The sequence below is a fragment of the Heterocephalus glaber genome, unplaced genomic scaffold (assembly GCF_053883595.1).
Source record: "Heterocephalus glaber isolate CG9 unplaced genomic scaffold, H.glaber_assembly_v1.0 deba00001606, whole genome shotgun sequence".
Lineage (NCBI taxonomy): Eukaryota > Metazoa > Chordata > Mammalia > Rodentia > Bathyergidae > Heterocephalus > Heterocephalus glaber.
Window position 1 is genome coordinate 10,688,125 of NW_028258377.1, and position 25,041 is coordinate 10,713,165.

At 40.9% G+C, this 25,041-nt stretch overlaps 1 protein-coding gene across 2 annotated transcripts in view; it reads right to left on the bottom strand.

The window, feature by feature from the left end:
* The window catches only part of Smad5 (SMAD family member 5), a 55,257-nt gene extending 43,978 nt beyond the window's left edge, over positions 1–11,279 (bottom strand). Inside the window, exon 1 of one of the 2 annotated variants that reach the window (XM_087194730.1) lies at positions 11,148–11,279. The gene's annotated coding sequence lies outside the window, so the exon portion shown is untranslated. The remainder of the gene's footprint in view (positions 1–11,147) is intronic. The other variant, XM_004836200.4, reaches the window with a different exon arrangement.
* Between the last annotated feature and the right edge of the window lie 13,762 nt (positions 11,280–25,041).

Here is a 25,041-nt window from a genome sequence, read left to right on the forward strand (position 1 = left end):
AAAGGAATTCGGGGGATGTTCCTTTGAGGACCAGGTGAAAGGAGACATGAAGCATGAAGTAGTTAAATGCTAAGCATAAAAACTATTATCTGCAAAGGCCCACAGTTTATTCTACCAGGGTGAGAAAGTACGGGAAGTTCAATATGCTAGAACAAGAGAACTGGCTAGAAATATACAATAAGGCAAATCTACACAGTGATACTACTATATATATAATGACACACAAAAGCACCAGATTTGAAGTATAATAAACCTGGGTTCAAGTTCTGAATCCAACATTTAAAACTTAAAATTTCCATTTTTTCCTATTTTATATAATGAAAACCACAGCCCTAAAGAGACTAAGGGTTAAATGAGATGAACAGTTACTTAATAATCATAAAAATTTTAGTATGAGGCTAAGGATGATAAATATAGAGCTGGGCTACTTTACTCCAACAAATTTACAAAGCCATCTACTTTAAGAGGCACACTGTTTCATAAACCCTCCAGAAAAAGCTACAAATTAAACTATCACATAATATTTTCTTAGCACTTAAAATTTTTCTTCACAGCATGTCCCTCTGCCATCAAGACTGCAGGTCTCAAGAGTATTCAACTCTTGCTCTAGGATTGTCTTCAAAGCTACTGACACCCAAACTATAAATTTTGAAAATGATGCTTGCTTGATCGTCCCAGGCCAGTGGTGGCGAACCTATGGCACATGAGCCATGGCCAGCTATTCATTATCACTGAAAGTTCTAAAAGGTTGACCATCACTTTATGAGGATTTGCAAAGAATAAATAACCAAAGCTTTTAAATGGAAGTTACTGTGAGTAGAAACAACAGTGACCATACGGAGACTGAACTGAAAGCATTAGCAACAGCAGAGGGAGAGACATGTAAATACAATGACAACCACATCAAAAGTGCCACCTGGCCAAAAACAATACTCGTATGTCACTGACTCTAAGAAACCCCAATTTCAGAGATATTACAAGGTAGAAAAATATGCAGATCTTAGAAGAATCATAGCAGCATTTTTTTTCTGTGCTCCCAAACTCCTTTTGATATTCTTCAGTACTTGCCACCAGTACTTGTTCTTGTCTTCCTTTGTTATCATTCCTTTTATTTATTTATTTTTTTTGCCTCCTCTTTCTGAATTCCTCACAGCTTCTTCTAGTAGGAGTTGGTTTCGAAGAAGCTTACCTACTACATGATAAAAATCTAAACCAAATGAACTTTTCTTCTGTCTCAAAAGAACCCAATTAGTATAGAGTGTGTAATCTGTATCTTTGATACTTTCAGGTACCACAGGACTTGGTTACCTCTGAGTCTGTTGCAGTGTCAAAAAGAGAAGACCATCTGACAGCCCATGTATGTTACACATTGCCTTAAATTAGGAGATGGCTCTGAATGAGTTCTACCTGCACCTATGTCATCTTCATCCTGGACCACCAAACACATCTATTCTAAAATATACCTAGGAAATACACTGGGTATAATATATACTGGGGGAGGGGCTTGTTGCTGTTTTCTTTTTGGTTTTCTAAGACAGGGTCTTGTTATGTAGTTCAGGTTGATCTTAAACTCACTATGTAGGCCAGGCTGGTCTCAAAGTCATGGCAATCCTCCTGCCTCAGCCTCCCAAGTGCTGGGAGACAGGTGTACACCACTATATATGGCTAAGGGGATATATTCAGTTCTAAAGAAAATCCTAATATTAGTAAGCTTCAAAGAACTTAAATAATCAACGTGGGGGGCGTTTTTTGCAATAAACCTCCATAAGAAGCTATTTCAAAATAGTTATGTATAAAAGTTACAGAAAGATCATATGAATAGAAATGATAGTTAAATCTGTGACAGTATTTCATTTTTTAAAAAAATTATTGGGTGCCTACTACATACCAGGAATAGTCCATGCTAGGAACTCAGTCTTAAAAGGTAATACTCATGAGCTCAAAGATCATAGAGAGTAATGGGGAAAAGTGGGGAGGGGTAAAGAAGGAAAGAGGGAGGGAGAGACAGAAGGTGCTATAGATTCGTATGTTATTTATTTATTTATTTGGGTGGGGGCGGTGATCGAACTCAGGACCTTACGTTTTCGAGGCAGGCAGCAGCACTGAGCTAAATCCCCGGCCAGTTTCATATGGTATTTAGTGCACCAATGTTACTCAGCTTTATTTCTATATGACAGCCAACAGAGATGAGGCATGAAAATAGAGAAAGGAAAAAAAAAGTACAAGCATAGAAATCCAGTAATTGAGCAGACAGGAACATGTATTATTTCTTATAGCAGAAGTTAGAGGGATTTGGTAACTACGGACCCATCATCTGCTATTATCTTGGTTTTTCTCTTTCCCCTTGGAAGTACTGGGGGTTGAAGAGCAGAGGTACATTCCTAGCCTTCTTCTTCTTTTTTTGAGACACGTTCTCATTAAGTTACCCAGGCTGACCTCAAACTTGCCATCCTCCTGCCTCAGCCTCTGTAGTAGCTGGGATTATTCAAGCCTGGTTTATCTTGGTCTTTTATGTATGTATGTATGTATGTATGTATGTATGTATGTACCAGGATCAAACTCGGGACCTTGCACTTGCAAAGCAAGCAGCAGCACCACTGAGCTAAATCCCCAGCCCCTATCTCGGTCTTTTAAAGCTTGCCTCTGGTTTATGAATACTTAATTCCATGATACCTTTTTATTTATGTATTTTGTATTTCTTAGAGAAACAATCTCAGAGCTAGAAAGAAAACCCTAGACAATAGAATTTAGAAATCTTTGAGTGTTAGGTTCCCTACTGACTGAACAATACCTCAGAACATCACTTGGAAAGCCAAAGAAATGCAGTCGTACCTGAGACATAAATGAGTATCTTATAAAATTGAGATGCTATTTATTACAAAAGAATCTATCACACACATTCCTCTCCCTCCACACATCCCGAACACACACTTCTCTTTCAGCTCAAGCATCTCTTCTTCAGGAAGTCATCCTAATGATTTTCCAATATATAATTACTGTATCCCGTATTTCCACTTTGTAGCACCTGCCACATCTTTATCTATATAATCTGTCACATAAGTATGTAAGTTCCAAGAAGTGTCATAATCTGTTTTTTACTTATCACTGTACACCTTTGATACACCTGCTCAATAAATATGTTTAATAAGTAAAAGGGGAAGTGTATACGGAGCTTGTGAAGAGAGCTTTGGGGGAATGGACTCAGGAATACTTCTCATTACCTGCTTCATACAATTCTATACTTCTCAAAAAATAAACATGTATTTCTTTATAAAGTAACAGGAAAACACTGGTTTTTAAATTAAAGTGCAGCTGTAAATAAGGACTAAAATGTATAGTAGGTAATGTAAAATAGGAAGAAAAGGGGCAAAGGGGAAGGAAGTGGGAGGGCTAGGGGAAAGGATAGAAGGGAATGGGATTAATATGAGAAAATGGAAAAATAGGAACAAAATCTTTGTAAATAGGGAGGACTGGAGGGGTTGAAGGGAGGGCTGGGCAAGGGTGAAAAATAAGAACCAAGAGAGACTATGTAAAGGTGCAAATTTCCAATGATGAATGTCATTATATTGTATACCTAAAATGCACTAATGATTACAATGAATAATCGATACTGCAAAATAGGAAGAAAAGGTCCAAAGGGGTAGGGAAGGTGGGAGGGGCAGGGGAAAGGAAAGAAGGGAAAGGAAAAATGCTGAGAAATGGAAAAAATGGAAATAAAGTCTTTGTAAATAGGGAAGGGTGGAGGGCTTGACGGGAGGGCTAGGAATGGGGAAAAAATAAGAACCAAGATGCACTATGTAAAGGTACAATTCCCAGTGAGAAATGTAATTGTGTTGTATACCTAAAATGTACCAATAAAAGAATTTAACAACAAAAAATTAATTAATTAATTAATTAAAGTGCAGCTATGCCTCAGTCATATTAAAACCCTTACTACAGTAGGGGTTCACATTATAAAGTGTCATCCATACTTTGAAAGAAATCACTCCAATATATTTAAGGTTATAGAATTGTGGAGGTAGAAACTAAGAAAAAGCAATCAGAAACTAGCAGCAAAATCTCTGCAACTATAATACTCTAGGCAAGTCAATATGGGAAAAAAAGAAATGATTATGATATAATAAAACTACTTCTGAAAGTACATGTACATTAACTGAAATGGCTGTCATAAATATACACAGGTCGTTAAACATTTATTGAGCACCTACTATCTTCTAAACAAGGTCGTATATTTGGGAACTTATCAGAACCACTGTCAGGTTATATAGTCTGGTCACTATACAAGAGTGAAGGAGTAAGTGGATGTGCCTTTTTCTAAGTCCTATATGTACTATATGAACAGTAAGGATAACAAAAAATCCAAACGGTACAGAATCTCCTTTCACAGAGTAATATAGCACAAGACACCAAACTATATTCTACACGGGAGTACAAGAAGACAGGCCTGAGGTCCCACGGAACACAAAAGAAGGGCATCTAATTCAGACTATCTAGCACTTTTCAGTGTGTCCTCTTACTGCAAATGAGATATTGCTCCTTAAAATAATGAAATACAATTTAGAAAACAATAGTCCTGTTCCCAATAAATATTAGTAAGAATTCATTCTTCAAAAGCATTCCTCTCTCTGTAATGTATGTTGTACCTCAAATTTTACAAATGCCATTTTCTGCCCACAAATGCCACTTTTCTCAAGCTCCATCGAGTAATTTCTTTCGGGTCTCAGCTATAGGTAGCATCCCAGGGCCATCCCTAACCCTGTAAAAGGTTTTCCTCAATGTCTAATTCAATATTATGTTCATTTCTTTCATTGTATTAATCAAATTGTAATACTTTGTTCATTTACTTGATTTGTCTCTTCCACTAGAATCTAATCTTTAAAACTAGTAGCATGCACATTGAGATGAGTTGCTAAATTCATTCAAGACAGGCATTCAATATTCAATAAATATTGCTTATTTATTAAAATTAAAAATTAAAAATGACTAATAATAAATTCAATATTTATTAAATTAGTATTCCAGGATCTGGAAATATAAAAGTGAATAAAAACGTCCAAAACCCTTGTCCTCATGCAGCTTACATTCCAGTGAAGAGAAGCAGACAAAATACAGTAAATGGTATGTTATACTTGTAAGGTAAAAACAGCTATGGAGAAAAATAAAGCAAGGCAAGATAGATGAAAAGTGCCAGGGGAGAAGTATCATTTTAAATAAGATGAGTGGGTGAGGCCTCACTGAGAAGATGTCAAATGAATCAAAATTTTTAGAAAATAGAGTAAGCCGGACAGGTAACTGGAGGAAAGCCATTACAACCGAGTGCAACAGGTAGTGAGTGCACAGATCCTAAAGTGAATGCTTGCCTGGTAAACTCAGGGAAATGGAAGACTGGTAAGAATAAAGCAAAGAAGGAAGAGAAGGAGGGAAAGAGAAATTACTCTGGCTGGTGTGCTGAGAATAAATGGGGCCAGGGGGTGAGTGAAAAGCAAGGGGACCAGAGTTCAGAGCTGAGGTAACCTTGCTGAGGGATGATAATGGCTTAGACCAGGGTGATAATCCTAGGGTGGCAAGAAGCAGACACAGGAGAATCAATAGGATTCCTGATGGAAGTGAAATAGGTGTATAAAAAAAGAGAAGTCAACAATGATTTCAAGGTGTCAGCTGGAAGAAATGGGCTTCCTCACTACCTGACTTCAAAAAGGTTGATAAGGCTAAAGGAAGATCGGGATCAAGTTAAATTTTATACACATTAGATTTAAGAATAAAATGTTTGTTTTGTTTTGTTTTTTTGGTATCGGGGATCGAACTCGGGTCCTTGAGCTTGCTCAGCAGGCAGTGAAACCACTGAGCTAAACCCTAGACCCAAGAATAAAATGTTGCTAAGCTTTACAAGGACTTCAACTGAGGTCATATTAATTGCAATAACCCAAAAGTTCTCCTCCTTACGGAAGTAGGCCATCCTGTTCAACAAACTACTGAAGCAGGACATCCAATCAACCCATAAACACACACAAACCACTCATCATCCCCATTTGTACACACACATCTCATACCCAGACTTCTAAAACAAATTCACAGAAACAGCTCCTTGACTTCCTGCTTGTATCTCTGATTGTGTCAAACCAAAATAAAAAGGCAAGCAAACCAATCACCCACATTTCCCCAACATCATGAACCAAAACAAAATCTCCCAAGCACACCATCTCATGCAGATGTCCATATGGGTTATGACCCATCATCCAAGTAAAAACCTGTACAAAATTGTAAGTGGGAATTTTGAAGAAACAATCTCTTAGAATCATCCCTAAAGATTCAGATTCATTACGCTAGGAAGTACAGCCTTACTTCCCACATTTTTATCAGGAATCCCAAGTTATGCAGTAGCTTTGGGAACTGAAAAGCCCAGGATCATCTACAATGGAAGAAATCCACTTGCATATATGCATATACAAATAGGTAGGTAGGTAGAGAATATTCCCAAAAGTAACTATCTAGGGAGTTAGGGTAAAGTTTTAAAAATCTCTTACCCTTGTGATTGTAATATCAAGAGTAGTCACCAACGATTAGGAAGAATAGACCCACCACCTCTGTCAAAACAACTCCAAATCTAGGTGTACTATGGCTACAGAATTTGTAAACCAAAACCAAGACTGCACCCAGAGAAGAAAAAAACTGAAAGCGAATTTGCCCACAGCAATTCTGGTTACATATATCCTATTCTTTATGGATGTATCTACAAGGAAGAGAGGACACAATCACATGAGCACCCAAATTATTTTCCTAGAGATACTTAGTCACCATTTTTCCCAAATGTATCCAAAGACATCTAAAGTGTTCATAGTGGATTTTAAAGCCATCCAGGAGCTGAACTCATGATCCTTGATACTTCTCACATCATCTTGCATATTTTCTTTATGTCCACACACATCCAGACTTTCGTTTCCCAGTTTTTAATCATTCTTTAAGCTTCACCTGCTCCTCTAAGTCCTCTAATTAAGCAGTGCCTGATCGAGATGTATCACTCACCCCCACAGAGCCTGAAAGATTTCCTACACTGCTACCCTAAGTATCTGAGCACGCTTGTATGGGCTTGTAGGCACAGGACCAGACAGAGTTGGTCAATCTTCACAGTGCTTTCCTTTAAATTACAAAACTATCCAAATGCAAATATCAAATCATTACTTTAAAATGTCCCTGGAGCACAAAGACCTAACTATTTGTATACAAAACATATATTCCAATGTACTGTGAAGATGTTCTTCAGTAACCTCAGGTGCACAAAAGAGATCAAGTTCCCTACTTAAAAGAAAAAAAGGTAAATACAGTTCTGGGCACCTTTTCCACTCTAGTCATCATTTACCTAATTACTAGACACATGCTTACAAGGGCAGGAAGATATGAATAAGGGGGAAGAAAAAGAAGACTAGCTTTGAAATATTTCTGCAGTACCCTTTCTTTCTGGGAACACAAAAACCAGAATAACTAGATCTCAAGTTATACAGCCGACCAGATAGGATGCTAGGCAGATCCCAGCATATCATGAAAACAAACTGAACAAAACAAAACTTGCCTTGAAGCCATATTCTGAGATCATAGTTAAATGTGAAAAATGTAAGCCTCCTCCCAAGCCAAAAGTTGCTATGCTGAGAGAAAGGTAGAAAGGTGATAATGCATTTTCTATTATTTTCAGTACAACAAAACAACATATATGGAAATCAAAAGGAAAAATCCAGCTAAAATGTCACTAACAACGGATCAAACCATTTTCAGTTTCCTATAGAGTGCCAACCTATAAATTACAGACATATTACAGGCAAAGACTGGAGTCCTAAAGGACTCAAGAACAAAGCCTATTTATAAAATGTACACTACCAACTACCTTTCAAAACTGAATTAAAATTAGTTTCACATTCAGAGAACTGTCTTAACAAGGAAGGAACTCTTCCTTCCAAAACAATGTGTAAAAAGACATCCATCAGCTCTGTGGGTCCTGCATCATCTTCTTTGATAGGAAAGCACTCTACTTCACTCCTACCTTTCCAGGTACTTTTTTCTCCAGAATATTCAGACTGGTGGAGATAAGACTCATACACTCAAGCCATTACTGCTCCTAAAAAACGGGAATCTTCTCCAATGTCTTTGACCTTTTGAGTAAAGTGATATAAGGCGCCTTTATCATATGAAGAAAACGTTTTGGTTTATCTTTGTGCTTTTTACTAAACACAAGGAAAAGACTAGGAACACGGACTCCCTAGAAATAAAGAGAATACAGAAGACCGATAATCCAGGGGATAAAAGGCACCAACATCCTAAAATATATTCAAGTCAGCTCAGAAATTCACCCGGATGTGGGGGTTCACTGCCCCAACCAACATACACATCTGGTAATAATAAACACTGATAAGTCATAAACAAAAAAGGCTTTCTTAATTCAAAGTCTCTACAAGCTACTGGCAATATTAAAATTTACATAGCCAGGGATTTAGCTCAGTGGTTTCACTGCCTGCCTTGCAAGCGCAAGGACCCAAGTTCAATCCCCGGTACCCAAAAAAAAAAATTTACATAAGCCACAACCAAAGAATATATATGAAATAGATTTTTATATGGCATTTCAATGTAAGTTACTAAGAAATAAAGTGTTATTTTACTATGTAGTCTTCAAAACATTGAAATCTTTGATTTGACCAAGTTACAAATCTGTTTTCCATAGAGAAGAAAAAAATACTGCCTCTGTTAAATGCAAAGGACAAAAAAGATCATCACTGCAAATCATAATGTTTGGGTTCATGATGAAAACAGGAAACAGGCTGGCCAGGTGTAATTGTGGTTGTAGTCTAATGTGCCTTCAGGTTTAGCCAAGAATTAAAACCAAGTGAAGACGGTAAGCAGAATTTACTTGCCTCTCTACCTTGCTACAGAAAGCAACTTTTAATAATACTCTCAGCAACACATTACATAACCGACAGTAAACAACAATATGATTTAAACCTCATTAGTAACAACATTCTGCCACAGTCTCCCACTGAAATTAATAGCTGACTTTGCCAGAGGGAAAAGAAAGGCAACACATATCAATCTACCCATTTCTCTGGCGCCTACCACAGGGAACCAGACAAGCAAATACTACTACTAGATCTGTACAGAACATACAAAAATATTTTATTCTTTTTTCAGTTTGCTGCTCTCTTCCTCCTTTTATCTGGACTGTATCATATGGATGCATTTAAAACTCAAGAGGAAAAGTCAGAAAGGTTCATCTAACTTTTACTGCTTATCTTGGCTACAATCTGAAAGTGACAGAAACACAAAGATGCACCAGTGAAAGGATTAAGCGAACAGCAATGTAGAGAGGGAAGGAAAGCAGGATGGTACGGTGATGATGCAACCAATCATAATCAAATATTAAGTTTTAAAAATCTAACCATAATATGTATCATCTTTACAAAGGTTAGATTTTGTTAAATTGTGTCTTCTGAGTTGCTTTCTATGTGTACTGAGGATTCAACTTAGAGAAAAAAAATTACCAAAAAAGTAAAAGAAATAATATACTTTGTTAGAGATGTGCAAACAAATCCTTACTTACAGAATGGAATGTGCAAATTTCATAATGATATTCAGATCAGTAAAAGTGAAATTGTCATATTCAGTGTACCATTTCCCCTCCTCGTACACTAACTACCTCATTGGCATCTAGCAGAATGATATTGGAAATGTTACTAAATCTACTGGGACTAAAATTTTCAACCTTTCCGCTTTCAAATTAAAACTTAAAATTAAATCTCTCAGTAGTAATTCAGGTTCCGTAAGGAAATTCAAGTACTCTACGTTTTTAAAAAGTTACTCTTGCGCCCACTTTCTTTTACTTCAGTGAGATCATGCCACCACCTATCCAGTGTGGTCGCTAGATAAGAACACTTTTGGTAGGGCTAGGCAACAGGCATATTGTGACAAATCCAACAAGATTTCAAAACTTTTTTCCACACAATGATAAGGTAAACAAGATAAACTTCAACCACACCCATTTAAATGCAAAAGCAGCAAGGAATGCTCCCCCCGCAAGCGCCCTCCTCCCCCAACCCCCAGCTGGTCAAGAAACATTGTCTTTACAATCAAGACAAAGATCTGGCTTAGGGTGTTCGGACATTCCTAATCTCCACCTGGTCTAGGCTCTATGCTCCAATACCCTACCAAAAGCAGAATTGGAGCATTTGGTTAGAAAGCTGAGAAAACCTCCAAATGCCCCGACTATGCACGCCTCAGTTCTTTTTTGCAGTCAAAATCTGTTTTGGCTACTAAGCATGCCCGACTTCAGACAGGCGCCACACGAGAGTTTTCAAAGCTTAGGTTCCAAACTTCACGTAATAACAGCAGCTGAAAGGGGGTGGTGGAGGACAAAAAGACGAATATGAATTTGAGTACTGATACTGAAGTGAAGAAGCTAAACAGGATCGGAACATGAGAAAAAAAGACACCGCTTGAACATTTTCTTCTGCAACTCAAACAAGATTACATAAAGCCTAAGAAATCTTCGTAAAGCTGAAAAAATGACATGGTAAGTGGAAACCAGATCTTAGTACCAGCTGAGCGCAGTAGCAGGTCACCACTGCCCGGTGTAATTCCCACCGATAAGCGTGGATCCTTATCTTTGAAACACAAAGCGACAGCAGCACGGATTCCTCAGGCCATTGGACAGCTTTGCGTGCAGCAGAACAAGCTCAGTCGAGCAAGGCAATCCTATCAGGGGTGTGTATCGAGAGTGGTGCTTAGATGCGGCAGGAGAGCAAACTGCTCCACTGGACAGAAGTCGGGCCCAGGGAGCCCCTCGAAGACGTCCCGAACGCCTCCCTCCACAGTCCGAGCCGGAACGGTGGAGGCGGGACGGAGGCAAGCCTCGGCCACGCCTCAGGACGCAGGGGGACACAGGCGAGGCCTCCGCCGCAGGCCGGGCGCTCGGTCCCCGCCCGCCTGGACCCCGGCAGGCCAAGCTAGGCCTACCTCCGGCTCCCAAGCCCCGGGCCGCTTCCGCCCCGCCCGCGGCCGAACGCCCCCGCCGCGCCCCGAGTGCAGCCGCCGGGATCAGAGGGAGACCCGCGTCCGGACGGAATTTACAGGCCCTGGCACCGCTTGCCCGCCCCGGGTCCCTCACTCACTCGCGGGCCGGCTGGTGCGCTCTCCCGACTCTGGCGCTTCTCCGCTTTGCAACTTTATTAGTAGCTCGGCCGCAGGACACGCGCAAGGCTCCCGCTCGCCCAGGACCCGGATGACGGAGGGAGGGGAGGGAGCCTGGGAGGGCGTCCGTGGGGTCCGCGCATGCGCACCACGGCCGAGTGACCGCTGCGGAGCGGAGTGAAGCGCGGCCCTACACTAGTAGACTAGAAAGTCTCCGCTCTTGGCAGTACGCCTGCAAACCCCGACTTCCGATCAGCTGGAGGCTTCCGGTTAATGGCCAGGCCTGAGCGCGGGAATCGGCTTTAGGCATTTAGTAGCTCCCTAACCAATTGAACCCGTATTACAATCTTTTTAAAAAGTAGATGTCCTTGATATGGACAATTGGAGATTGCCATAAAATGTAAACAAAAACCTCTTCAGATACAGCTTAGCTGCTTTGTTGTTTTGTAATATAAATCTGAATGAAGAGAGCCCTTTTTCTGTGCGAAAGTAATTTCGAAACAAGTTTCTGAACTCATTATTTAGTTTCTAACTGAATGCAACCATAAAGCCGCCCCGACAGGGCTATCTTGGAGCCTCGAGTTCCAAGAGCACAACTGCCCAGCTTGTGACTGACCCGGTCAGTCCAGATACCCGCCCCTCCACCTCCTGGAGAAGGGAGCTCACTTAGTAGTCAGGCTCGGGGAGGGGGGCCACAGAAACATCCATAGGGGACATCCTTCAGCCCGTCAGCCTGTTTCTTGGGGGGGGTTTTGTTAGTTTGTTTTTGATATCGAGGATCGAACTCGGGTCCTTGTGCTTGGGCAGCAGGCGGCGAAACCACTGAGCTAAACTCCCCGGCCCTTCTCTTGGTTTTTTTTGTCTTAGTAACTAGGGTTCTTTCTCTACATGCTTTTCCCTTCAAATTCCTAAAAGCGTCAGCATTCCCAGAATATCCTATAGTACAACCTAGGGCGCCCAACTTGGAAAGTACAAGTGAGGAAATGTTTTAAATAATTGTCTTTGAATTTTACAAGGTCATGCTGATTTTTCAATATTCTAAGTTTTCTTACTTAAATATATAAAAATCAAAATTGGAATCGCGTTTTAATCCTTCCATTCATACACCAGTCCAATCTGTTAAGTCCTATTAAATCTACCTTCAAACTACTGTATGGACAATTTCTCGTCCTCTTTATTGCCAGTCTCCATGACCAAGTGTCATCTCAGCTGACACAGGAATGGGCCAGCTGCTGTTCTACTCTAATAGTCACAAGGAGGAAATATAGGAATAAGGGCCCAGTGTGACAGATCTTCTAATTTTTTTCAAAGGAGGATGGAAATCTGTATTTTTGTGGGAAAAAAATTGTTATCTGTTTAGCAACCTTTCTCTGTCTTCTCCCTTCCCCGCCCCTCCTTTCCCCCTTCCTGCTCCTCCTGTCCCTCTTCCTTCCCATCTCTTAGAGGATCGGGAGGCCAACACTGTACAAGCCAAACAAAACAAACCCATGGTCCCAATTTAGCCTGCTGGCCATCAGTTTGCAATCTCAGGTCTACATCTTAAACTTCTTTACAACACCATAAACTTTGTGAAAGTAAAGTCTGTGTACTTTAACTCTTTGTCACACTCACTGATTATTTGTTGTTAATTCAGAACTTTCCAACCCTTGGAAGGCACATATTTCTGGAGCCTGCATGGGTTTATGGCTCCCAGAAGTGCCTATAACCCTGCCTTGGAGGATGCCCTTTTTTCAAAACCTGTATTTGCAGAGGGCTTTGTTGAACATTGTAGAATGTAACAGTTTGGTTTAAATATTTTGTACATTACGGCCCCTCCTTATTTCAAACAGCCAGTAAAATCTTTCCACAAACAAAATGTTTGCATATATGTAAGAGTAACTTGTGGTTACAAGATTCTTTTTCAGAATCACATTTGTATCCTAAAGCCAACAGTTTTGCTTCCTGAACTGTGTGTCCACATAGTGATCAAATCAACCACAGACTCCAGCCTCTCCTAGGTACTATGTGGGCTCAATTTAGGTCTTTAGTTGAAAGAGATAGTGATATAGAAGAGAGGAAAGGAGACTAGCAACCAACAGAAGCCTTCCAAAGGACTGAGAAATTACTCAGACCTCAAAGAGCACAAAAAATCAGAAGCTCACAATCTATATACGTTAGTAGTCAAGAAGATTAGCAAATAACAAATGACCAGGCTTTCCAGAGTCATAGGAATGGAAGAAGGAAGTCTCTGGTTTTGCCAATCAAGTGAATCTAAAAGCAAATGAACAATCTGAGCAGATGGATATAATCAGAAGGGAATCAAAATAGACAAAATGCTTTTCCAGTTTCACCTCTCAGCTGATTGAGATCAGATTATAGCAGCTTCCATACTCAATTTTACTTTATTTGTAAAGAAATCTATTCCAGGATAGTTCAGGCCAGTAGCTCTCACCAGGGATAACTGTGGCCCAGGACATATCTGGTAGCTTGAAGAACTTTCTTGGCTATCACAAATAGGACAGCAATGTTACTGGGACCTGGTGGGTAGAGGCCCAAAATGTACAAGACACCCTCCTTCTACCAAGAATTATCCAACTCAAAATGTCAATAGTGCTGAGGCTGAAAACCTTGCTTTATTTCCTAAATAGTTTTTCTTTCATTCGTTCGTGTTTAGAAAGGACAACCTTTTCTTTCAGTATCTTCAGTAAGTGCTTAAATTGTTAATTTGATATAATGAATTAGCTAAATGTTTGACTGCTCCTGGCTTGAAGTTTCCATATATAAGATGTCCTACTCCTGGCTTGAGGTTTCCATATATAAGATGAGGCACATTTCAGGAAAGGTAGAATGTGGAGGAAATGGTGGGAATTGGAATAATTATCTAAGTTTGTGTTTTCTAAGTTTTATTTTTAAATCTAAGATAATTGGGCATATTGGTTTGGGTTTGCAGATCCTTAACAAATATCTCAATTCCTCGCTTGGCCATAGCTCAGAAAGTTCTCCCTAAATAACTCCCATGTGTGTAGTAGAACTGGAAGAAAGCAATGATATTTGGAGGCATCTCCCAGTATAGAAGCATCAGTGAAATACATCACAAAGACCTCTGCCCCCCCCCACACCCTTGTACCGAAGCCAGAGTTAAACAGGGAAGAGTTTCAAGAAGAGTAGGGGGTCCAAAAAATGGCGCACAAAGACATAGTGTACAATCTAGAAAGAGAAAAAAAAATCACCAGAACAATTAGTAAGAATCTTCATGTTAGTCTGTAGGAGAATGAATTAAATTCTGTGTCAACCAGTGACTACATGAAAGTGTTTTCTAGAGCATTTGAAAGGATTTTTTTCTAGTAAAATTTTGCTGTTCTCATGTGAAATCCTTTCTTAATAAGCCCCCTTATTTTTACAACTCAAAAGTTGAATTGTAACATACTGAGAGAGAAAAAAAAAGACAAGTTTAAAAAAGGCAAGCACAGGAAGCCAGAAGCCAGACTCCTTGAAGCTCCAGGTTTGATACCAGAGAATCCAAGAGCTTTCTTGCAATTATTGTGAACATGTTTCCATGCATACCTATGTACAATTCTTTTGTAGAAAAATCCCAATGCTTTCATCAAGATTCTCAAAAGACTTCTGATCTCTACTTGTGTGCAGATACTTAAGACAGAGATTGCTTTACACATGATGCACCTTTAATGTGCCCATTTTAAGCTATCTTCTTTTTTCTTTTTCAGAGCAACATAATTAGGAGACTTCTCTCTAGGGAAGGCAGCTTGATATAGAGTGTAGGAACCTGGCTCGCCTGTCTCCAGCCATCTGCTACATTAAAGAAGGCCTCCTATGGCTGGAATCCAAAACACAAAATTAAAAGGGTTGCTTGCACCCAGAGTCATAAAACAAAGAGGCTTTCTAAAGCAGAGCTTGGAGCAAACACTCATTTCTTCTGGGCTTAAACAGCATCTGTTTCTCCTGATGGCAAACACCCCCTGAGTTAATGCCACTAACCTCCACAGTTCAACATTCTCGGTTTTCATCCTGAGAGACATGGTCTCAGAGGAGACAGACCACATGTGCACACTCCATACAAATCCAAGGTAGCAGGTGACAATCTGGGAGTGTTATGGAATTGGAGAGAGGGTAAAGAGACAAAGATTTCACATTCTCTAGGAATCCCTTCAATGGCATGAAATCTTATTCATGAGAACCTTGAAGCCAGACTTCTTAGTGTGAACATGGACTGTCTGAGTTACTATCTGTGTGACTTTGAACAACAGCCTTAACCAATCAGAGCCTCAGTCTCCTCATCTGTAAATTGGAGATAGGAGCAGTATCTACTTAATAGAATTACTATGAGAATTAAATGCATAGAGACTTCCAAAACACTTGGAACAGTGCCTGAAACATAGTAACTGCTCTACAGGTATCTGTTTTAAAAACATGTGTTTGTTCCTCATATGCCAGAAACTACTAAAATATTCTTAGAAAATTCATTTGCTACATAAAATTTTTCTTCATTTTACAAGACAACCTGTCCTCTTCCCTTCTTATTCTAGTAGGTAATCTCATTTATTCCCAGGCCTCTGGTACCACCTGTGTTTCCTAAAAAATAATACCTAACCAAAACATAAGTGCTGGCTGTTACCATAGTGATGGCCAGTGTCGCGCAGAAGATTACACTTCACTGAACGTTCTCTTGTTGGGTAGCTACTCTGTAATGGCAAGTAAGACAAGGTGATTGGGGCTGGCATTTTTCAAGGCTGATTCAAGGGCATGTGCTCAGTGACCTAACTTCCTTCCATTAGCCTCCACCTACTAAAGATTCCACCACCTCCCAGTAGCACCACAGGCTGGTGATGAATCCTTTAAACACTGGGCCTTTAGGGGACATTCAAGATCCAAATTAGAGTAACTCCCCACTTGGGCTCCCTACTGGACTGTAGTAGTTGTGGATTTTGTCTGCCCTTATATTTTCCAATCCTATTCTCCTGATTCCTTTGTAGTGTCAGTCTCCTCCTTAATTAACCACAGTCCAGACACCTCACCCTAGAAATGGGTGTGTGACCCAGGAGGATTGTCATAGTACCCCATCTAACCAAGGCACAGTGATTGGCTCACAGATGGGCATATGACCTGAGTCATATGGACTCACTCAACATGGAACACTCATCAGGTTGACATATGGATGTTGAAAGAGAAAAGTCCTCCTTCCTACTGTCAAACTAAAGGTGCTTCTGAAGCCATCAGGATCATCTCACCACCACGTAGAGGGAGTGTATCAATCAGCATTTACCAGAGAAACAGATATAACACAAGATATACAAATGTATGTGAATTTACAAGATTGGCTTACAATGGCCACCCACAGAGTCAGATAAGGAAGAGTACAGAGGGTCTGTCTGCATACTGGAGACTGAAGGATTTAGTCAAAAGTCTGGAGCTCACTGCAGTGTCCCGTAGGAGACTGTATCTGGAGGCTGAAGGGTCTGCAATGGAGGTCTGAAGGATTCTCACCAGAAGCCAGAGTCAATGCTGGAAGCCAGAAGATGATGTCCAAGGTGAAGGAGAAGACTGGAGCTCCTCTGAAGAACAGAAGCAGAAGCCTCCTTCCTCATTTCCCCTTTATACCATCCAGGCTATGAGCTGCCCTAGGGCGGGTCTTCTACACCCTAGGGCACGGAATTGCTGAGCCCATTGTAGCTAAGCTTCTCTTTTTTTTTTTGTACGGGGATTGAACTCGGGTCCTTGCGCTTGTGCAGCAGGCAGTGAAATAAGCTTCTCTTAATCAAATTTCTCAAGTTGACACAATCAATCAACCATTCACAGGGCATTTGCATAGAAATGAAGCTAAAAGAGAGAATAACAGAAAAGTAGAAGCTAATTCCTAACCAATTCCTCATGAAATATTTTGAGTTCCTGGATCCAGCTGTACCTGAGGCTCTTTAAAAGATCTCTACCTCCTCCTTGGACTTCCCAGTTACCTCAGCCAACATAGTCTGCTTTCGTTTAAGCTGGGTATACTTCTAGTACTTGGAACATATGCCATTGGCAGTCTTACTGGGTTTATCAAGTCCAAATTTGAACTAATATTTGTCATCCTCCTTCCCCAACCTGGTCCTGCTTTGGTCTTCCCTGCAGCTATACATGACAGTTCCACCACATAGTTGCTCAAACCATACCTGGCAGTCATATTGCTATATTGCATTATGGTTTCTAAATCTCCACTCCCTACCTGTTGTTGAATAATATATCTATGCCTTTTGCCATGTGCTTTGCAATATCTTCTACTAGAGAAGTCAGAATGTGCTTCCTTGCTTCTTTGAAGGTGAATTTGAGCATGATGACTTTAGTCAGTCCATGTGACATCCACATATTCTTTAAATATTCTTGATGGCTTGGCTCAGCCTTTTTTGGTTCTGTTATCTACCTTTACAGTATCAGTCCCTAGATAGCCATTGGTCCAAGAGGATGAAAATATACATGAACTAAACAATTTTCCCAACCTGGAGCCAGCTTGATAGACCTGGAGCTTAAAGCACAGCTCCCCAGGCTGATCCACAGACCCATGAGTGAGGAAAGTTAGTGCTTGCTGTGAGATACCACTGAGATTCTGGGAGTATTTATCATACAGCAATAGCCAACTATAGACATTCTTCTCCTACCCCTGTCTCTAACTCTCTTTTCTTTGCTCCTTAATGCAATAAGATGATAAATATTTATTAAACACCTACTATGCTTTGAGCATGTTTTGGAGATAAGACAGTAAACAACACAGAAAATATAATGCATAGGTCATTTTTAAAAACACGAAGATAAGTAACATTTAGTATGTCACATCGTAATGCACTTGATCTTAGCCAAAAGGCTGAGAAGCTATGTGTCACATGATAGTAAGTACTTGGGAGAAAAGCAAAACCATGAATGGAGGTTGGGAAGATAATGATGGCATGAAGGGGAAGGATAGCTGCTGTTGGATGGAGTAGTCTAGTCAGGTTTAAATAGGGTCACCCTCCCACTTTCATCCAGCATCGAGTCTTACCAGTTCTGCCTCAGACCCTATCTCAAATCTGTCCAGGTCTGTCCATGGCAACTGTCTCCAAGGAGTCAGTACCAAGTCAGAGAGTCCAAGTCACTTTTGCATCTCTCCTGGACTCTCTTTTGCCTCCATCAGCCTTGCTCAGTCCCTTTATCACCCCACCATTATCACAGTTGGAAATGTAAATAAGGCTGAACTGCGGAGGTAGCTCAGTGGCAAGGTGCTTGTCTCCCATGTGTGAGGTTCCAAGTTCAATCTCCAGCACCATAAAAAAAGAAAAGAAAAACTAAATAAGATTACAATCATTCTTGAGTAAAAGTTGTCAAGATACTCCCATTGTATTTAAGATGAAATCCAAAACCCCTGCCAGGGCCCTGCCCTGAGAGGTATGCTCTCTGCCATCCCCAACATTCCCACATGTCTTATGCTTACATGGGCCTTCCTTCTGTTCCTCACATGCCGCAGCTTTTCTTCAAACCAGGATGTCTGTGCATGTGGTTCCCTCGCTTGTTCTCTCTCCACCTTGGAACTTTGCGAAATGCTGTACCTAGCACTCTTAACTTGTCTCACTCCTCATTAGTCTTGGGTCTCAGTTTAAACACCGCTTTCTTACAAATGCCTTCCCTGGCCACACCTGCCCCTCCTCCCTCTCCATTCTACCTAGATTGGGTCCCCCCATTATATACTTCCAGAGCATCCAGCACTTGCTCTGCTAGGGCTCGCTTCTCACATGTCATGACTTGATCAAAGTCTAAATTCCCCACTGTAATTAAGCTCTTCTTCACAACTGAATCCTCACCATCGAGATCAGGGCCTGGTGTGCTACAGGCCTTCAACAGACAGTCTCTGAATTTTCTACTTGCTTTTGGTCTTAAGTTTGCTCCTAGTTAAATTCACACTATTCTCTTTTGATTTTTCCTTGCCAAATTTTAGTATGTAATTGGATATGACTCTTCATACCTCCCAAGCAGAAACTTAGCCCTTGAAGTTAATATTCTTTTATTCACTTATTCAATCTAAAACTATTTATGCAGTATCTGCTGTGTGTCAAGTACTGTCTCAAACAATGGGAATACAAAGATATTTTCCCTGCCCTGGTGAAATTCACAGACATTTGGTTGTCTTCTATCTTCAATCCCTTGAACACCTGAAGGAAGATCTAAAAATCAGAAGATCAGAAGTTTGTCATTTTAAAGCTGTATACCCAATCGTTCACAGTAGAGACCCTTCTTGGTATTAAGAAGCTCCTTTTTTATAAAGCATTCCCACATATTACAGGCCACCTAATCAGGAAAATGTAAAACAAGGCCTTTTTTCCACAGTGGAGTTTTCAGCAGTAAAGGGCTAAACTATTTAGTCTGAAATGTTGTTAGAAGCAGAGTTGCATCTCAATAGACTACATTTCTGGAACTATTTCATTGCTAAGTAAATATTTATTAAAAGATGCATCTTTATTGGGAAAATTCAAATTATAGACAAAAGGCCAAAAAAGAAAAATTACTTTGAATCCTGTGAATCAGAAATGATCATGGTTAATAACTGGAGGTAACATGTAATAATATCTAACATTGACTAAGTACTTTTGCTAAATGCAGAACAACATGCCTTGCATATTTCATGAAATACCATGGTAACCTTACAATGTAGTGACAATTACTAATGGTATCATTCCCTTTCTCTCTTTTTTGTTTCTTTGAGACAGGGTGTTTCTTTGTAGTGCAGGCTGGCCTTGCACTCGCTATGTAGCCCAGCAGCGATCCTCCTGCCTCTGCCTTCCCAATGCTAGGATTACAGGCGTGCACCACCATGCCTGGCTCTCTTTCTCTCTCTCTTTTTAATGAAGAAACTAAAGTATGAAACATTAAGGAACTAGCTGTGAATCCACTTATTTCTACAGCCTGTGTGGGTTTATAATTCCTAGAAATGTTTCTGATCCTGCTTCAGGAGGTGTCTTTTTAAAGAACTAGTGTTTGCCAAGTGTTATGTTGATCATTGGAAGATATGATAGAATTTGTTTGAAATATTTTGCACATGAGGCTTATTCCTCATTCTCACATTCTGTAAAATCTTGCACATTTTGCTTCCCACAACCCAGTCCCTTCCAACCTCTCTTCTCATTCCCCTACATCTCATCCCTGCTCTCCTTTCCCTGTCATTAAATTGGTCTCTCTGCTGCCCTCACTGCTCTCAACTCCCAACTGCCATCACATTTCCTCTCTACCGGGAGGGAGTATCCCCTCCTGCAGACTGTCCTACCTTTCCTTTCAAGTCCGCCTTATGGTCTTCTTCTTCCTTTATGAGGCCTGGCTGGTCCTTAAGGATCTTTCCTTGCTGTTTGGCATTCTGGAAAGTACATGAGAAGGGAAGGAGATGCGATATGTAATATTAGAGATAGTGAGAGGTAAGCGATTTCACAGCCATTTTACGGATAAGGAGATGGACGCTTAGAGAAGTGAAGCTGATTCCTCAGTTTGTACATGTGATGGAGCAAGAGTTCACATTCAGGTAAGCCTACCTCCCAAACTCCAGCTTTAACCAATGCGCAATTCTGTCTACTCTCTTATTAAAGCACAGAACCATGCTAAACTACTTTTGCATGCCAACAAAATGGTTCCTATGAGCCCTATGATAAATGCCAGGAAACCACAATATTCTATAACCCAAGCTGGGAAAATAACAAGTTACAAAGAGAAAAAGTAAATGTGTCAATACACATAATTGTTATTTCTAACCCGAGTCTATGTTTTTTGGTGATGGCAAAAATCTATTTCTCATATAAGAGAAAGTAGACCATAAAACTTATTTATTCTGACAACCAGTTAAGGGCCCTGAGCAAGTTCAAAAGGCCTAGAGCGAATGGAGTTAGTGTTCCAACATGTTTATCTTGAAGTGTAGTGAAACCTATTCATTCTGTTTGTATAGTGACTAATGCTTCTGTGGATGTATCATTGACAATATGGGGGCATTGCTAATGTGCCACATTAGAGGCAATTTGTACTGATGAATCAAATCAGTTAAGCTCCTCTAAACCAACTCTGGCTTCCCCAGTCATGCGGTATACTATTTCCTCTGCAGAGAGGAGCCATGCTCAGCAGTCCAGGGCTGTCGATCTCATCTGTGTTGCTTCCACAAGCCTGCTTTTGTAGAGCATTGCCACATTGCACACCCAAAAAAGCTTAAACATTCAAAAAGCAAGGTAAGACATTCACAAAATCCTCTTCCCGAAACGTGTCACAAGCAGAGTATATGGAACTCCCTTCCGATCCACTCTGTGAAATGAGAATTTGTGTGCCATCTGAACTCCAATGTGATCCTGGCTATAATGTCTCTGAGGTCAGAGCAAAAACCATTTGAGGACTGTTTCTGGATTCAGGATCACAGGAAAGAAGTCTATTTCTCACATAAGATAAAATATAGATTTTACTTGTTTGTGACTGTTGAGTGAGATTCTTTTATATGCTGGAAATTATAATGGTAAGGAAAATTTCCCATACATTCATCTATTTGTTTATGTAAAATAAGAAAATTCAAAGGTAAAGATATAAGTAAAAAAGAAACCCATCTTTCTCCTTGAATCTTCTTCCCATCTCTTCTTTGGTAGATTTTCTATTCTGATCTTTGGCATGACTGTGATTTCCTCTCTGCTTCACCCACAAACACTTGTCGAATGCCTGTTAGATGTCAGGTCCTGAGCCTGACACCAGGACTGGTTTAGAAAAGCACAACACACAGGACCCCTGCTCTTAGCAAATGTAATTGAAGCAGAGAGGCAGATGCTAACTATTCTATCTCTTCTGCCTAATATCATCTCCAAACCGCCCTTTTATTGTTTCAATAAGCATTGGCTAAGCTAAACTATTACATTGCAGTTTTTTCTTCTCATTTTACTCTTCTCATCATCACATGCCCACAATCCATTTCTGAGGTCTATAACCAACCTCATTGAAACAGATATGTTCATATCTTGCTTGTCGACTTCACAACACTCACACAGCCACAAACAAATTGGAATGATGAGAGGCACCCAGACATGAAGACACACTTGCACTGATGCCTACATCACTTAGGACCAGGGAGTGCTGGCGAGGGCCACTGACTCACAAACATGCCATGTCTTCATGTAGCTGTGAAGGACCCCAACAGGGCTGGAATCCTGAGGATGTCATGAATAATTTCATCAGCAGACTAATGCCTCACAGCTAAATGGGCAGAGGAAAACTGGTACTAGCAGTAAGTTTGGCTTCTGGCTGCTACCTTTAGAGACTCTTAGAAGCCCAAGGGAGGAAGCAACAACCATTCTTTATTCTTACACTTGGGTTGCTCTTTGTCCTTAAACTTGAGAAGAAAAGGCAAACATGAGCTCCGTTGTAAAAGAGGAACATCACAGGAACACCTGGGAGTGTGGGGTGGCAAGGAATGTGGTTTTTCAGCCATGAAGCTCTGCTGGTTCCAGAGCTGTCAATGTGGGGTTATCCTGCAGGATTCTAGAACAACAACTCAGTGTGTGGTTGGAGAGACAGCCACCACTAGAGTCTACCTTTTCTGTAATTCTTGGCGGTTCGACCTCTCAAGAGAAGATCCCAAGCTTACCATCACCCAAATCACAGTTCCCTTATTTGGTGGAAGTTCATGCCAAGCTTCCTTAAGGAATTATTAGCTCCTGCCACACCCAGCCATTTGCAATCTGGCAGGGCAATATCAGCCTCACTAAGCTGCTGTGGCCGGAACGATTGGGTTGCTTCCACTCCAACCACATGGCGCAAGCCAAAACCACTATCACAGAAAGGAAAAGGCTCAGGAAACTTCCCTGATGAGGCAGTTATGAGCACAGCAGACTCAATGGGCTCCCTGGACTCCACCACTGCCAGTCCAGCACACAGCGAGAACCAGGAGATCTGCTCAGCAGGGATCGCTTTTCGCATCAGTCATCTACACATTCATCATACTTTGACTCACAGCCTACTATGTGTCAGGTGCCAGACACAATGGTGAGTCAAAACAGACCTGTCTTGCCCACATAGATTCCACAACTCCGTGGAAGGAATAGGGAATAATCAAATAATCACACTGTATAAAAAGAAATGTGGGGCCGGGAATTTAGCTCAGTGGTTCTGCTGCTTGTCTCACAAGCACAAGGACCCGAGTTCGATCCCCGGTACAAACACACACACACACAATAAAATAAACAAACAAACAAACAAATAAATAAAAAGAAACATGGGCCAATGAAATCACAGAGCCAGAGGCAGGGAGGACTTCTCTGAGCAACAGGAGCTTGAGGTGAGAACTGAAATAAGAAAGGGGTGGGCGGGGGATTTAGCTCAGTGGTTCCACCAGCTGCCTTGCAAGTGCAAGTTCGATCCCCAGTACAAGAAAAAGAACAGGAGTGAGTTAAATGAGGGAGATATTTGGGTGGGCATAGTTTTCTAGGCTGAAGGACAAAGACCCCAGCAACATGGGGAGCACAGTGGTGATGATGAGAAACTGAGCGAAGACCAATGTGTTGGGTGGAGAAAACAGGAAAGAGGGGACTGGAGAGGTGGGCAGGACAGCTCAGGGATTTGGAGGCCATGGGCAGTGTTTTGGAATCATCTTAACCATATCACACATCATAAGTAATTGCTGGGTTCTTTGGACCTCGAGTAACAGTTGTTACCTTCCCAGTAAGGGAAGGTATCAGAGAAGAGGTATCCCAGTGGAGGTATCAGAGAGAAGAGGGCACAGAGACAAAGGAGGCAGAAAGGTGGGCTTACTCTAAGGTCAAATTCTTCTCCAGTATTTCAGGAGCACCACCACTATCTTACCTGTGACTTTTACTCAAGATTATCCCAGGAGGGCCGGGGATTTGGCTCAGTGGTTCTGTCGCCTGCCTGGCAAACACAAGGACCCGAGTTTGATCCCCAGTACCAAAAAAAAAAAAAAAAAAAGATTATCGCAGGAACATTCTACCACCCCATGCCCACCAACCTGGCAACCTTAGGCCTTACACAACTCCCTTGTGCTGTGGTGCAACACAACCAAGGTCTCCTACATGCACACCTGCACGCAGGCTCCTTGGACCTACTGAGATCTACATGCTACTTTACCCTTCCAAGAGGTGTTGGACATCACATTCTCCATGACTCCTGGATGACAGGACATCCTGGAGCATTAGTGGAACTATCATACCTGGGATTTATTTCTATAATGTAGGGTAAGGATTGGGAGTGTGTGTTCAATTTGCCACTGTGGTGTCTGCTATAGAATGGTGCAAAATAGGCCTACAATAAATATTATTTGAATTATAATGCAAAACATATAAAAGACCATTTTATTTTTTCTTACTATCTTAAAGGAACAATCTGGGAGGGACATCCCAAATTAACAATGAAAACAGCTTCATGTGCTCAGAGGGGTCAAGGCAGGGCGAGTTCATTATAAATGCTTTAAACGAATAGAGAATTCTTGGATTAACAGGGCTCCTGCAGACTTTGCTCTTATTGACATATAAGACATTAATATTCTCTCTCTCTCTCTCTGCCTGCGTATCTCTCTCTCTCTCTCTCTCTTTCTCTCTCTCTCTCTCTCTCTCTCTCTCTCTCTCTCTCTCCTCTTTAGTGGTCTAGTGCCCTAGGAAAGCCCCAGGTCTTGCTTTTCCAGTGAGGAGTCCAAAGCATGGAGGGCACTATGTAGACTTGTCCCTTATGAAACTGTAAACAGCACTTTACTTACCTCTGGACCTGGAGGGAAATTGTAGCTCTGGAGCTCCAATATAAATAACAGTAGAGAGAAAGGGACCCTATTTTAAAAAGAAAGGAAAGGTTCTCATTCCCCTGCTTCTTCCCTGTAGCCTGGACCTTGAGGCTGGACCAAGAATGAGGCCAGAATTCCCT